At 37.0% G+C, this 15,773-nt stretch overlaps 1 protein-coding gene across 2 annotated transcripts in view; it reads right to left on the reverse strand.

The window, feature by feature from the left end:
• The window catches only part of EDIL3 (EGF like repeats and discoidin domains 3), a 440,701-nt gene that overhangs the window by 214,363 nt on the left and 210,565 nt on the right, over positions 1-15,773 (reverse strand). The gene's annotated exons all lie outside the window — the stretch shown is intronic.

A 15,773-nucleotide genomic window follows, 5' to 3' on the forward strand; every position in this document is an offset into this window, starting at 1 on the left:
ATTATTTTCCTTCTTCTATTCATTATTTTCACAATCTTAACCAATATATATAAACCTGCTGTTTGTGCATAAGCTTTAGACATTAGAGCTCTACATCACTTTTCACATTTCTTTCCTGCCTCTAGAGTCCCACTGTTTTTCTTACTACCAAAATGTTATTTATGTTTTTCCAACACGTTCTGTTTTATGGTGGTATGTCAATGAAAGCTACAGTTAGTCTGTGTAACAATCACAAACCTCTGTGGCCCATAATATGCATATATTTATTTCCCAGTGAGAGGTGGTGGTGTCAGGAGATCTCAGGTGGGCTCCACAGAGGAGCTCAGCTTTGACCTAAAGATACTGCCATGCTCAGCTCCTCACTGACATTTGCGCTCAAGTCTGCTCCCTGTGTGACCATTCTGGGATCCAAGCTGAGGGTATAGCAACCGTATTTTGACCTCGTCCATGTGACAACAGAAGTTCAGAAAAGAAGGTGAAACATGCAAGACCTCTTAAGGCCTAGGCTCATTCAGTTAGCAAAACCAAGTCACATCTCTAAACTCAAAGTCAAGGAATGAGAGAAATATATTCCTCCTTCACAGGAAGATCCAAAGTCACATATGACAAAGGGTGAAGATATATGGAGGGATGAAGAATCGGGGCAATAATGCTGTCTGTTGTATATTAATTCTCCAATGTCTTGTGTATAATTAATTGTAAGAACTGGAAAATGAAGAGCATTTGTAATAACACGATGATATAAATATTATTCACTATAGAACCAAGTAGAAAAATGGTACTGTATCTCACCAAAAATGTACCTCACTATGGAGGCACAAATCTACTTCCTTTTGATATATTTTATGAATTGTTTAAAATCATGTCTCATGTAAATGCTTCATATTTACAGAGGTTTTTTTCTCTTTCTCCCATTTTTTCTGGAATATTTGTTTTTCTTGTTGCAAGAAGTATAAAGGTATTCACCATATGATCACAATCTTTCCATATGTTGATTGAAATTCATTCCCATGCTTCTTGAAGACGTTCTTGGGGAGCCCTCTGATTTCTTGTTCTGAGTTGGGCTGACTGCTTTCCAGGCATGCTGCAAGCTACCTCCTGGGACTTCTTTTCCTTGCTCCCCTTTCTTTCCTTTTATATTTTCTTGGAGGCTAAGCTTCTTTTTCATATCCACTTTTCGTTTGCCAGAGAACATCTTCAGGTAATTTTCATGAAAGGAGTAAGGAAAATATTATTTTGTGCCTTTGTCTTATTGTCCCCGCACCTGAATAAAATCTGGCTGGTAATAGAAGTATAAGTTCAAATTCATGTATCCCCAGAAATGTAAAGGTACACTCGTTTCTTCATTAAGTTCTAATATAAACTGTCGCTGTCTGAGAAGATTGAAGTCAGTGTAATTTTTGCGTCTTTAGAGTTAACATGGTACCCCTCTTAGGGATTTGGGGATTTTCTCCATATCCAGATTTCATTAGAATTTATCTGGATACATCTTGCTTTGTGTTCACTGTGTTGGTACTTCTTATTTCAATAATGATCCTCCAATTTCTCTATTTTCCCTGGATCTACAAAATTAGTCCTATGTTCAATTTCTTAAATAGATTCTCCATGTTTGCTAAACATATATCTCATGTTTTTCATTTCTTTATATTTTGATCTAAGTTTTGCAAGACTTCTCTAACTTTATTCTTCTACTGCATCAATTTTTTTCCAATCATACTTTTCATATCCATAACGTTTTTTCAATGTGACATTTTCTAGTTTTATGAATATCATATTTTCTTTATGTTTCTAATTAAGACGTTTTAAAAAGGTCTCGCTGATCCATGAATCATGCTTGCTTCGTCTTGTATCAGTTATTCTATGTGCTCATTTTGGATCTTCTGTTTTGCGTAGTTGACTTCAGTGATTGACTACCTGTCTGAATGAAAAACTAGATTGATTAATATACTTAACTGGTGTGGTTTCTTCAATCTCTTTATAAGTTTATTTTTACCAAGTCTTCCCTCCTACATGGAGGGACTGACTGGAAACTCTAAGCACGCGGGAACGTAAGGAAGCAGGCAGCAAGGCCCCCTCCATTTACCGAATGAAAAAGGTTTTATTCAGTGATACCTACTTCCACACCAGGAACCCAAGCTCTCCCCAAGGAAATTCTGATCAAAGTTTTTAGACAGCAATCTCCCAGTTTTAGACTTGGAAATTATGCTTTATATATGGGGCGGCGGATGGCGGGAAATCAAAGGGTCGCTGGGGTCGCTGTTGCAAAGAGAGTTCTTAATGAATGAACCTGCTTTCTGTCCACTCGTCTCTCTGTACCAGCTGACTCCAGGTGACTCCTAGCCTGCACTCTTCCCCTAAAAGAAAAATAACCTATGACACTATTTCAGACTTTTCCCGATCAAGGGTGTAGGTTCTTGGCCCCCTTCTTTATTAACATTATTCGTTCCCACATTCCATCATCTAGAAATGTCTAAAATCACTGGGGTGCTAATAGTCCCATCTCACTATTTTTGTACCATTAGAATCCTATCCCTTAAAAAAAAATCTTCACTGTCACTTCCATGAGATCTGAGGATCTGAGAATAAAGGGGTGGTAAATATGTATGTTCAGTTTGCCATCATGAAAGGCTAAATTTAAATAAGTAACTAAATAACTAAAAATTAGGTGGAAACATGGAAACAAGAGGAAGATAATCCATTGGGGCATCCTCTTCCCAAACAACTTCACTAAAATGTTCACTATGTATTTTAAGAGTGTAATACTTTACACTATTACAAGGTTGTTAATAAAATAGCTTTTTAAGCACGTGGAAACCAGCCTCTTACTACAGTCCCTTGGACTTAAAGATGGCCTTCTGGGGAGGGTGGCAGCCCCACACACAAAAGCATTTCTTCTGACTGTTCAGTAAAGTTACAGGAGAGCATATTCCCTGAGACAGCAATAAGTTCAGTCCCAGAGTTTGTTTAGGAAAGCTTCAGGAGAAGTTATTCCTTTTTTTCAAATCCAGCATCCACTAGATAAAATCTTCATTATATTCATTTGAGACACCAGAGTACCATCAGCACATGTCAGAGACAGAAAGAGAAGTCAACAGTTGGACTTCCTCCTTCTCCAGTGCCACCTTTATCAACATTTTTGTGCCAGAAATTAACCATCATGCTTAATTTTTCTATAAGTTTCCTTTGCATGAAGAAAGAATGGAGGATTCTTAATACACCTCTGAAAATATCTTTTTTACCATTTGATTCTAATAAAAAGTTGAAGAGTATTTGACAAGAATCTCAGTATAACCCTTTGCTTCTTCCTTTAAAACGAAGTGGGGGATTTACATCATTGACTCTAAAACAGCTTTACATACAATCCACATGTGAAATAAGGTGCCCAGAAAATAACATTCAAACTACCATGAAGACTCAAGATGAAGAAAGGGGTTGGTGATTGTGGGGGGATAAGACACTCAAGGCTTTTCAATTAAACACACACACACACACACACACACACACACACACATGAGTTACACAGTTTCTGGAATTATTTACTTAAACTCTATTTTCTTGAATATTCACATTCTGCACATTCAACTAGTTTCAAAATTACAAAGCCTGCTTCTATGTTTTCCTAAAATCAATTTCTTGGACCCCTTCCATTCTGCTCACATCATATAACTCAGTGTCGCTGACAGTGGCAGAGCTGCCAATCTGTGTGATCTCTGTAAGGAAGCCTGTGGAGAGAATGATCTAGAGGATGATGAGTATTTTTAATTCTTTTGAAGTCTTTGTGGCAAATTTGTTTTTCCCATTTAATTACTCCTTATTAAGATGTGTTATGAATTAAAAGTAGTGGCATATAGAAAAGTAAATGCATAAGTTACTAAATGCATAAATATTCAGAAGACGTAATTAAAATAAAACAATACTTCAGCCTTACAATCTTGCGTATTTTGGTGACAAATAAAAGTGGTGGATGTTTCTGAAACTTTCTAGACCACAATAACTAGAATATATTACTGAACAAAGAAGTGTCACTACAATGAAGCAGCATGCTGCATGTAACTAAAGTATTAAAATAGTACACAGACAAAACGGGTAGGCACAACAAGCTTCATTACACACGAGGAAAGAGAAAAAAGAATACCTTTGTAAAACCAGCTGTCCTAATAAGTAAAAGTAAAAATAAATTGAAATCTGACTGGTTTATAAATCTACCAATTATATCGTACAGAGTCAAGTAACTTTTGGCATTCTCATTTCTCTACTTTTATCTAGCAATTCACAAAAAGAGGTAACCTTAAGGGTTTTACCAATTTACTTCTTAACTCTCAAAGTGAACACTGCTCTGATATTTTAAAGAAGAGTATCAGCATTGAAGAAAATTAAAGTGAATACTGGAAAAATAATTTATCCAATTCCCACTAGCGAAACACAAGAAAGTTCAGCTGCATTCATACACATCCAAATATGTCAGCATTTTCTCAGAGACATACCTTGAATTATCCTACAAAACAGAATACCTGGGAGATGAAAGAGCATTCAGAACATCAACACAGAAATACACTGATTACTAAAACATAATTTTAAAGTGCTTCCAGCATACACAAGATACTTTTATATTCCATAGTTATGTTGTGCATAGTCCTACCTTATTATAAGATAAGCTTTGCATCTATTTGCTATTTATCCCTCAATTACATGGTGAAATTGGATAGTTAAAAATAGAAGACATATAGAAATGTTTGGTTTTATGTCCTAAAACCTTTTATATTAAGATGCTTAAGATATGCAAAAAAACTATTACTTTGAAAACAAAGTATTTATGATAAATTCTCCATTTTCTGTAACAAGGTGTTTACCTTAATTTTTGAAACATTCAGGTCAAGATGCAATTGTGTCATTCCATGCTTTTGTGTTTCAGTGTCATTCTCAGTATATTGATCTAATAATCATACTCTACACCCCAAATATCTCTAGTCATTTTATATACCCCCCAAACTAATTTATTATAAACACCCATAAAATTATCCCCTGTAGTGCCTATAATAAAGGAACAAACAGAACAATAAAAAGACACAATGTACATTTTTATTCTATTTTAATGATACCCCCGTTGCCTATACATGTACAGCCAAGTGGAAATATTTTAGCCACAGGCATCTCTAGAGATTCACTTTTTGCCACTTCGCAATACAAATTAATGGGTAGAAACTTCCATTCTCAAAATAAGGTAAAAGGCAACTAGCTATCCATTATAAATAAACTGTGCATTTTTGAGTTAGCTCATCTTAAATCACTGTGTGAAAACTAGGGTGCAGACATTGTTTACAAGTACTGTATTTCTCCGAGGGCTGCATAAATCTCTCTGACTGAGGTTTTATATTGTTTCGATAATCCTAAATGGACTACAAATTGGTAGGTAGAAAATGGTGTCTTTGAGGTTAGCTAGAAGCAGAGGAAATGGGTCAACATAAATATAATAAGACATTCATTTGTCTTATAAGTTGAAGCGTACATGAGCTCAGATGTTGTATTTTTTTCTTTCAAAAAATGTAAATACTCTTTAGTCCTTTCTAATCATGACCTCAAAATTCTTGATCATATATCAAGTATTACTAAATGAATATATTTTTTACAGTTTAGAACGTATGTAGGAAATATACATTTTAAAAGAATGAGAAAGGTTGCAATACAATTTTTAAAGCATCTTCCTAATTGTGATGGCTTCATATTACCATTAATATCTCAAAACATGGTATCTACTCTGGGTGAGTTCATCAATAATAACGGTAGATGTAAAATATATATCATGTTGACAATCTCAATTTGGGGGCCAATCTCCTGTTAGCTATGACTAGTTTGACACAAATTATCTCATAATTTTTTGTGCTTAGGTCATAATAGAAGAAACCTTAGCTACCATTTTCTTCTCTTCTTGCATCATTGGTAATTTCTCCAATCTGACTTTTCTCTGTAGATTTCTTTTTAGGCCAATTGTGGATTTGGTGAGGGTTAATTTAATTGAAAATAGATAACATAAGCAGCCACATTGTGCTGATAGTGTGCTGCTCTGTAGAACTCCTACCTTCCCACAGAACCTCTGCACTGGTGTCCCTCTGACAGATAAACCCAGTGAGGTGTCTCTGTCAATCCACATGGCAAATAGTAGTATGATTAATATACATAATTGTTAACAATAAGAAAACATAAAAGTTATCTTACTTTCTTTGCACCTATCAGGATTGTCTCTTGCACTCTTCTGGGGTATATGCACCTCAGTGTGGAAACAACTACACTACAGGTAAAGTGTCTAGGAAGATGGATCTGGGGCGTAACATATGTCCTGTTTCTTTTTTAATCATAAAACCACGCTCAACTACTTATGACTCGTAGAGAATAACTAATAGTTAATAGAATTAGACTTTTCTTATTTCAATTCTTTCTAATCTAATGAAGTATTCCAAATTTAAGAAAAAAATTGTTCTTCAGCTAACTTCAGGACAATTGCCTTTTAAAAAACTGGGTTTGGTATGACTAATCTTGTACTCAAGCCTATGTATCTTGGACAGGTGCTATGATCACAGGGTGACTATAAGAGAATGATCCACCCAAACAAACAAACAAACAAATGAACACTGGGTTCTTTATTAACCAAAGAGTTTCCTAGTATGTAAGATTTAAAACAAAATAAAAACATCCTTTACCTAATACTAGATATTTATTTCTATCTATCACTGAATCAAATCTTGAAGCAACTTCCATAGATTTTTTCTGGTTACTTTTGGGTAATAAAGCTATCCTTAGCTTACTTTCAGTTAATAAACGGTCACTTATAGTTTACATACTAAAATAAGTCCACTCTTTTAGCATCTAAAAATCCATAATCATACCCAATTTGGAAATTTCTTCCCCAGCTTAGTCTTACCTTAGGCTGGGAAAATTGCCGTGGGGAAGGAGCAGGCCCTCCCTTAACATTTGCAGTGTCTCTTATATGTCTAAATATTTAAAAATCATAAATAAGGTTAATAAATTGTAATATATATATATATATATAAATTGTATATATATATGTACGCCTGCCTGGAGAGGTCCAAAGACAAGAGATTGTGACTGAAGCTGCCTCTATGTGATATGGAGCAAGGGCAATGCACTGTTTGAGGAATGGACGGCACTTGCAGAATATGGCAGGGAAGGGATGTGTATATATAAAGGATATATATATATTCTCCTACATTTCTAACACTGTGGAAGACTAGGTTTCAACTGAGAATCCCAGATACTTCAGAGTTCCAGAAAACAAAGAGAGGATGCTGGGGGAAAGGACCTTCAACCCACCCTTCTCCATGGATACCCAAGCTATACCTCCCACCCAGCAAACAGCTACCCAACGGCCTGTCACTGAGCTGAGGCGGGGTATGCACACTAGTGGCACAGTCCATTCATGGCAGGGCAGATACGGAGAGGAGGCATGCATAGGCCCTGGAAGTATGTTGGATGCCATTTGACAGAGTATTCTGGGGTCCTGAGTACCTTGAGCATGGTCTAGAAGAGGGGAATCTGTCTCCAGGTGGGCATGCTCCTTGTGCCCATTGACTCTTTGCCCCACGGAGAGGGTTGATGCCAGAGGAAGGCCAGAGCAAGGTCGCCAGTGTGAGGTACAGAGCCCGGGACCCTCCTGGCAGTGTCCGAGGAGAGAACTGGGAAGGAAGTGAGGGACACACCCTCTCTCATTCCAACCCATCCTCTACGCTCTAGCTGTATTTTGGCCTCTCCAGTTTCAGAGTAGATGAGATGAAAGTCTTCCTTGATATTCAGGTTGAAATATGGCATTGGTGACCCTGGATGTGGCATATGTGTAGTTGTGAGCTCATTCTCTTGTGGGGCGATTTTGTGGGTTCTTTGAAAATATCTCGTCACTAGGAGTTCTTTGCCTCTAGCTTGCCTTCTCGGATGGGTCACTATGCTCTGCCCCCGGTTCCCTGAGGACCACCATGTTGGCGGGTCAGAGAGCTTCCCTGGGCTTTCTACTTAGGCTCCATTCCTTTTAAGACAGCACAGTTGCTTGGTTTGGGTTCATATCTGACCCACAAGAAATCCACACACATCCTTTCCCTGCCATAGTCTACAAGTGCCGTTTATTCCTCAAACAATACCTTGCCCTTGCTCCATATCAGGTAGGGGCAGATTCAGTCACAGTCTCTTGTCTTTGGACCTCTCCAGGCAGGCATTAACTCACCAGTATGTAAGTGAATATAAGAAGTCATTGCAAAACAAACAAACAAACAAACAACAGCAACAACAAAAAAAAAACGAGTATTGTACTGCTTTCTGATCTCCCATGGTTTCTTTTTCCTTTATTAGTGATAATGTACTTAATATATACCATGTTTTTTAAAAGGAAATATTTGGAGGAAAAAAGGTTGTCTGCTTTTAAAGTCTACCAAGGCTCATGAGTTTTGTACTTGAGAAGCTTTTAAAAATAAAATGCGAAAAGAAATTAGAACCTCAGAGAATGATTCTGCTTTCAAATGACAAAACAAAATCATGTCCAAAGTCCCTGAAAAACAGAAAATGACCAAAAGGTTCATTTTAAATATACTCTCTGAACCATTTGAGAATGGCACACCATAAACTACAGCAGAAAGATAGCTGGCAATAAATATTTTTCTTCAATTCAATCACTCTGAATAGGAAAGAAAAAGATTATGCTCTCAGATAAAACATCATTTACATTATTACAAGGCCACACTTAAAGAGAAATTGAAATAAGTCATATTGCCTATGAGTTTAAAATATCAATTAAAAAAAAACCCCAGAGTCCACTGAGAGTTAAACTACACCAAGGAAATAAGACAATTTCACATCTGTTTAGTTTCTGATATATAAGACCATCAACACAAAAATATACTAAATACCTTATATGACTTTATTAGTTAAAAAAGTAATTGACAGTACAGGAACTTATCTAAGCAGACTTAAAAGATTAACCAGTGTATCTAGAGGTAACAATCAGCCATCCTGAGTCAATCCATCTATACCACTTAGGGCAATATTGACAGTAATGCATTAACATGGACATTATGTTCTCTTTTACTGACAGAACAATGCACGTAGCAAGTTTTAGAAAAAAAAAAAAAATCACAGGTGTAGACTTGCAGATATACAATGAACTTCATCTTAAATGAAGACACAGAAAATGATTCTAGAAAATGCTAGCCATATTGCCACCAAAGAACACCTTATTAATGTCTAAGTGGACTCTATTGCTTGCTCTATTCAAATATGGTAAATCATTTATACACAGCTCCTTAGAAATTTGGAGTAATTGCTCTGCCTCTAAAAAGGCTGACTTGGACCTCTGGAGCTGGCCATGAGGGATTTATCTTTATTGCTATACATGCTGTGCTGTGCTGTGCTGTGCTGTTCTCGTTATATATGCCAAGCCAACATGGAAGCATTTGGAATAAGTATTTATTTTTAATATATACCCTGCTTTTCTACAAAGCAGTTGAAACAGCTTGCAATAAAATCTCTACAAATTAAAATAGTTGACAATAAAAATAGATGTCCAAAACCGACAAGTAGAGTGGGAGCAATAGGAACTTAGGATAGAATACTTACTGGATTTGAACACTAAGTTTGTCTAAGCCAGCCAAGCAAAACAGCTTTTATAGTTTTCAGTATCTGATGACACAGAGCATCTTTGTACCTCAGAGAAGAAAAACACGTGCTTCCCTGAATTTATATAAAATATATAAGTAGCGCATTGATAATGTGTCCTCATATTTATTCACTCAACAAATATTTATTATTGTACACCTACTATGTGACAGGCACGTTGCTAGATATAAAGGGTAAATTGATATGTAAAACATACACATAACTCTGCCAAGTAACGGCAAGTAACCCCAACAGGTCTAATGTCTAGAGACAAAACAGTTGCAATTATCTCTGTTGTAATTCACCATGGTTTTCTCTAGGTTTCTATTTTAGTATTCAAACAACAAGGAAGGGTTTACGGAGCTCTTCCTAGTCACTCACTTATTCATTAATTCATCAACTATATTTTGAGTACCTACTACATGCAAAGCACAATTCTAGGTTGTGATCAGGAATCGAGGATGGCTCAGGTGGAAAGTGTCTTTAAGCTACCTAGGGAGAGGAGAAACACACAAATCAATACAAAGCAGGGTAGAAAGAAGAAAGAAAAGTGCCATGCAAGGTGGAGAGCAGGGGGGCTTTCTTGCTTGAGGATGGACTGGGAATCATGGAAGTGCTCCTGGAGGATCCGGGGCTGGTTTTATAGACAAGTGATGAGGGGAAGGGCTCCCGGCACAGAAAGCACATCAGCAGAGGCAGCGCGATGGGCAGTTAAGGAATGTGAAGGAAGAATGGCAAGTGCTCACTTGGGTGGCATATTTGGTGAATAAAGGGGAACACAGAAATAAAGTAGGGAAACTAAGTCAGGGCAAGATTTTAGGAAGAGAAGAGGTTCAGCTTATGGAGCTGGTACCCCTAACTGTGTCACTTGCTATGCAAAAGCTGGCAAAGGAAACACACAGCTAGACTCTTGCCCTCAAGGACTTCACGATTAATACGTGCATGGCCAGGCAAATGCCAGATGCTTGCATTTAATTATTCTCATTTACCTTTCATCTACCACATGATGTATAGAGCTCTATACAGAAAGCAACTACATACCTGCCACAGCTCTGGGGAGGGCACGGATTCAAAACCATCTGATCAGAACCACCTCTCCCTGTGCGTACCTTTTATGTGTGTCTAGGGTTCTCAGGACCCATTTCTCCCACAAGTGTAACTCTTGTGCCACGTTCCTCTCTAAGTGCTGCTGGAGTCTGCCTTACAACGTTACTCTTGAAGGATTCACTGCCTAGGCTGCGAAAACATAGCTCACAAAGCTCTTGAGTTCAGTCTGAAGAGATGCAGCATTAAAGCATATACAGCAGCATTGGACTGAGTTGGTATGACGGTAGAGGAAGAAAAGTGACTCCAAGAAAAACAGTGTGTTGACTGTATACCACAAATAATGGCAAAGACTCTCATAGCAAAAGTGGCAAATGGCTCTCTAGATAATCTTGATGGAAAGCATCACTCATCACTCCTTCACCTCTCAGACAAAGGGGTCACTACAGGCAGGGCAACATTAACATAATCACTGTTTCTGGGAGAACTGTAAATGCTGAATCAATGCTCGTAAACAAGTAGGCATGGGTGGACATTTGCATTAAAACATGAATATGTGCAGATGCTAAGGATCCCTGAAATAACTTTCCACCTCACCCCACCCTTGCTTCCTCCATATTTACCATTCGTTTGGCAATAACCCCCTCAACTTCAGTGTCTCTACCTCACTTCGTTTTCATCTGTCCTCTCTCATTTGCCTAAAGTTTCAACCCTCCATCTGAGCTTTCACTGTCATTCCCACTCCCACCTCTTCCAGATTACTGAGTTAAACAATATTAACCAAGTTTTAAAAATTATCTAACAATTAGTTATCAAATAAATTGACAATCAATGTATCAACAACCTATTGGCCTTCTCCAAAAGGAGGAAAAAATGGACAGTTCTCAAACTTATTTGGCCATAGGAGTCTTGCTAGATGACATGTTATTTTTCTCCACACTAATTTCACAAGCTATTGAAGGCAAATTCTTAGAGTTTTTTCTTCTTCCACGGAGCCCAGCATCATGGAAGACAGGGTATTAGTAGATGATGCATTAATGGGTTAATTGTGTAATAGACTAATGGTTTAGTTATTCACTTATTCATTTAACAAATATTTACTGAGTACCTACTAGGAACTTTTTAGGCATAGACAGCAGAGCAAAAAGTAAACAAATCAAGCCCTTGCTCTCAGGAAGCTTAATTTTTAGAGAAAAATAAATAATAAATATATAATATGTCAGGTGGTGAGGAGTGCTAAAAAGATAAAGAAAAGTAAAAAGTTTGGAGAGTAGAGATAGCAGAGGAAGGTTTTACAAAATGACATAAGGGCACTCTGGAGAATCAACACTTGTGCAAAGATCTAATACAGAAAAGAAAGGGAGACAGTCTTGTGATTCTCTTGGAAAGAGAGGTCACGTAAGTGAACACAAATGCAAAAGCCCCAGATTGGAAGCAGGCTTGGATGTTGGAGGGCAGCCAGAACGTTGTGACCCCAGCTAAATCAGCACCGTGGAGCATGGTTGGGAATAAGGTCAGAAATGGCTGGAAGAGAATGCATCAGTCTCTTGTGGTAGATACAGGACTTTGGATTTTACTCCAAGTGCACTGGGAAACCGTGGAGGGTTTTATACACAGAAGTGACCTAACATGAGCTGTGATCTAAGAGGACCACTCTGGTTGTTGTTTGGAAAATAGCCTAGGGACAAGTGTAGAGACAGCACGATCATTAAGAGTTTGTCCTGGTGGATAATGGTGCCTTACGGACGAAGTGAAGGTGGTAGGAGGTGATCGGAATGTTATATAGTCTTTAAGTAATCACAGAGCATATAGAAGACATTGAGTATAGATAACTCTTCTAAGGTGTTTTAATGAAAAGCAGACAAATGGAACCAAAGTACTAATGTGTTTTGTTCTCTCTCTCATTCTCTTTCTCTCTCTCCCCCAACACCTCTCCTTCCCTCCCACCCTCCCTCTCACTCTTCTTCTCCCTCTATTTCTATGTCTATCTCTATCACTGTGTCTATGCCTAGCTCTCTCTTTTCTCCTTCCTCTCTCCCTAGCTATGGAGAAGGCGTATACTCTCAATGACAAGATTTCACTTTCTTAAATTGAGGCATCTAGGCTTCCTATTCTCTCTGCTGCAAAATTCGCTCATATAAAATCAGTGTTTATTTTAGTACCAATTTCTTCTATAATGATTAAAGAAAAAGTATTTTGAAAACTAGTCGGAAATAATAATGAGAGTTTACAAATGTACAGACTTCTAAATTGTCCGTAACACTTTCACATATATTAAATTGTCTGGGCATCATTAACTTGGACCTAAGAGTAGGCAAAGGGCTCAGTTATTTCTATTTTACAAAGAAGGAAACCAAGGCTTAGCATAATCATTAGTTCAAATTGATATGACTTGTTAATAACATAGAAAGAATTCAAGTTTGACTCTCTTCTACATTTAACTTCTTAACCCCCTTAACAATCATGCCTTTACTATTCAAATTAACTATACTCATTTTATTTAGCAAGAGTCAAAAGCAATTCCTTTACTTACCACTGGAAGAGTCTTTTTCATGTGGTTGGGAGGAAGAATACTCATTTAGAAATGTTTTAGTTTAAGATGTATCTTATAAATTGATTAAAACCTCCTGAATATCTAAGAATAATTTACTTCCAAGGAATATATTGCCTCAAATTTCTCTAAACTTATAGGCTGCAGCGTGATTGCAAAATCAATTAGGAACCGTGAGAGCAAAACTGATCAAGTTACATTCTAAAGGCCGATGTTAAATACCCACTCAATGCAATTGTGATTTCTGGATTTCCGATTAAAATGTAAATGTTGTCCTCTTTTTCAAAATCATTATTGTATTTTAGTATGTAATTGTATTAGTCTTGATTTACATATCACTTCCATTATAATGTTTTAAAATATACTGTACTATATTATTATGACTCAGCTAATGTGAAAGATAAAGTGACACAATGTATCTAAATATAACCAATTTTGTGAGTCATTTAAAAATATCAAATTTTGAAAATTCAGTATCTTAAATAACATCGTACACATTTAAAGCATTGATTATATATGTATATATGTATATGTGTATATATACCTTTTTTCTTTAAAATTCTAGATTCTATCCTAATGATGCTGTTAAAGGCTAAAAAGAAATGTCAGTAACTAGGCATAATGAAAATTATAACAATATATTATACTGCCCAAGTTCATGACAAGAAATTAAGTAAAAATAAATAATTATAATGCTGTTGAAATTAATTAGAAAAAAACAAGTATTTACGACCCCAGTGTAATCCACTTGAAACGATTTTCCGAATCTGAACATTGTTCAGCTCCTCTCAAGTCCTCATTACCACCTCAATCCAAGCCACCAACTTCTTGCCCCCAGCAGAGCCTATTCTTCACCAGTGGTCAGAGTCATTCTCCAAACAAATGAATTAATATACTCCCTTGTTCTCCGCCCTCCAAAGGTGCTCTTCCAATTTCAATAAGATAAAAAGTCCTCTCTATGGCTTACAAGGCCCTACCTGATCCAGCCCTTGACCAGGCCTCCTTTCTGCCTCCCTTCTCATCATTCATTGAGCCCTAAGCACACACCCCTCTTGGGACCCTAGCACTCGCTACTCCTTCTGGTTTACTTGGCTGACCCCCGACTTCATTCACATCTCTACTCAGGTGTCAATTCCTGGGAGAAAACTTCAGCCATGCTCTAAAATAGCACTCAAAAACCTCTGCTCCTTAGTCCTTATCCTTATAATACATATTATTATTGTTGATATTACATGTTACTACTACATTACTATGCATTATACATTATATTGCTACATTTTAAATTAAATTTTTATTAAAATAATTGTAGAGTCAAATGCATTTGTAAAAAATCAGACAAAGAAATATCATGTACACTTTACCCAGTTCTCCACAATGGTTAACCTTTTGCAAAGCTGTAATATAAAAGCACAACTAAAATACTGCTATTACTATATCAATCTTATTCAGATTTCTCCAGTTTTACTTATACTCATTTGTGTATATGTAAGTAATTCAGTACAATTTTATCACATAAGTAGGTGTGTGTATCTATCATCCTAGTCAATATACCAAATAGTTCCAATACCACAAGGATACCTCATGTTGTTCTTTTAAGGACTCACCTTCCTCTATTCCTTCCTTAACACTTGGAAATCTGTCCTCCCTTTCTAAAATTCTGTCTTTTCAAAAATGTTTTACTTGGAATCATCCAGTAGGTATCCTCTTGGGATTGGCTTTTCTTTTTTTTTTTTTTTTTTTCACTCAGCTTCATTTCCTGGAGATTTATCTAAGTTGTATTTATCAACAGTTTCTTCATTTTCATTGCTGAGTACTAAGTATTCCATGGAATGTATGTACCAATGTTTGTTTAACCATTCACCTGTTGAAGGACATCTGGGCCAATCTGAGATTTTGTTTATTACCAATAAAGCTGCTATGAACATCCACATACAGACATTTGTGTGAATTTAAGCTTTCATCTCTCTTGGATAAATGCCCAAGAGTATAACTGCTGAGCAATATGGTAAATGCGTATGTCCTGTTTTTTAAATTATTTTTTTCTCCATTAGAATGGAAGTCCTATGACACCAGGGACTTGGTTATTTTAGTCTCTTTCCCTTGTTCCTGGCACAGAGCACCTAAAACCCTTGTAGTTTCCCGGGTGATAGGAGTGTCTTTTGTTCTAATGAGGCAACTGTGGGTGGTCTCTTGGGTGAGGGGTGGTCACCAGAAAGACCAAACCATGATTAGAAGCTTGAAATTTTCAGCCCTGCCCCCCATTTTCTAGAGAAGGGAGAAGGGCTGAAAATGGAATTAATGATCAATCATGCTTACATGAGGAAGCCTCCATAAAAATCTCAATAGTACGGGATTCAGAGAGCTTCCAGGTTGGGGAACATATCCATACTGGGAAGGTGACACACCCCAATTCCACAGAGAGAACCTCCTGTGCTTGGGACCCTCACGGACCTCGCCCTGTGTATCTCTTCGCTTAGGCTTTCACCCGTATTCTTTATCACATCCTTTAATAAACTGGGAAATGTAA

This window comes from Eschrichtius robustus, chromosome 2, assembly GCF_028021215.1.
Source record: "Eschrichtius robustus isolate mEscRob2 chromosome 2, mEscRob2.pri, whole genome shotgun sequence".
Classification (NCBI taxonomy): Eukaryota; Metazoa; Chordata; class Mammalia; order Artiodactyla; family Eschrichtiidae; genus Eschrichtius; species Eschrichtius robustus.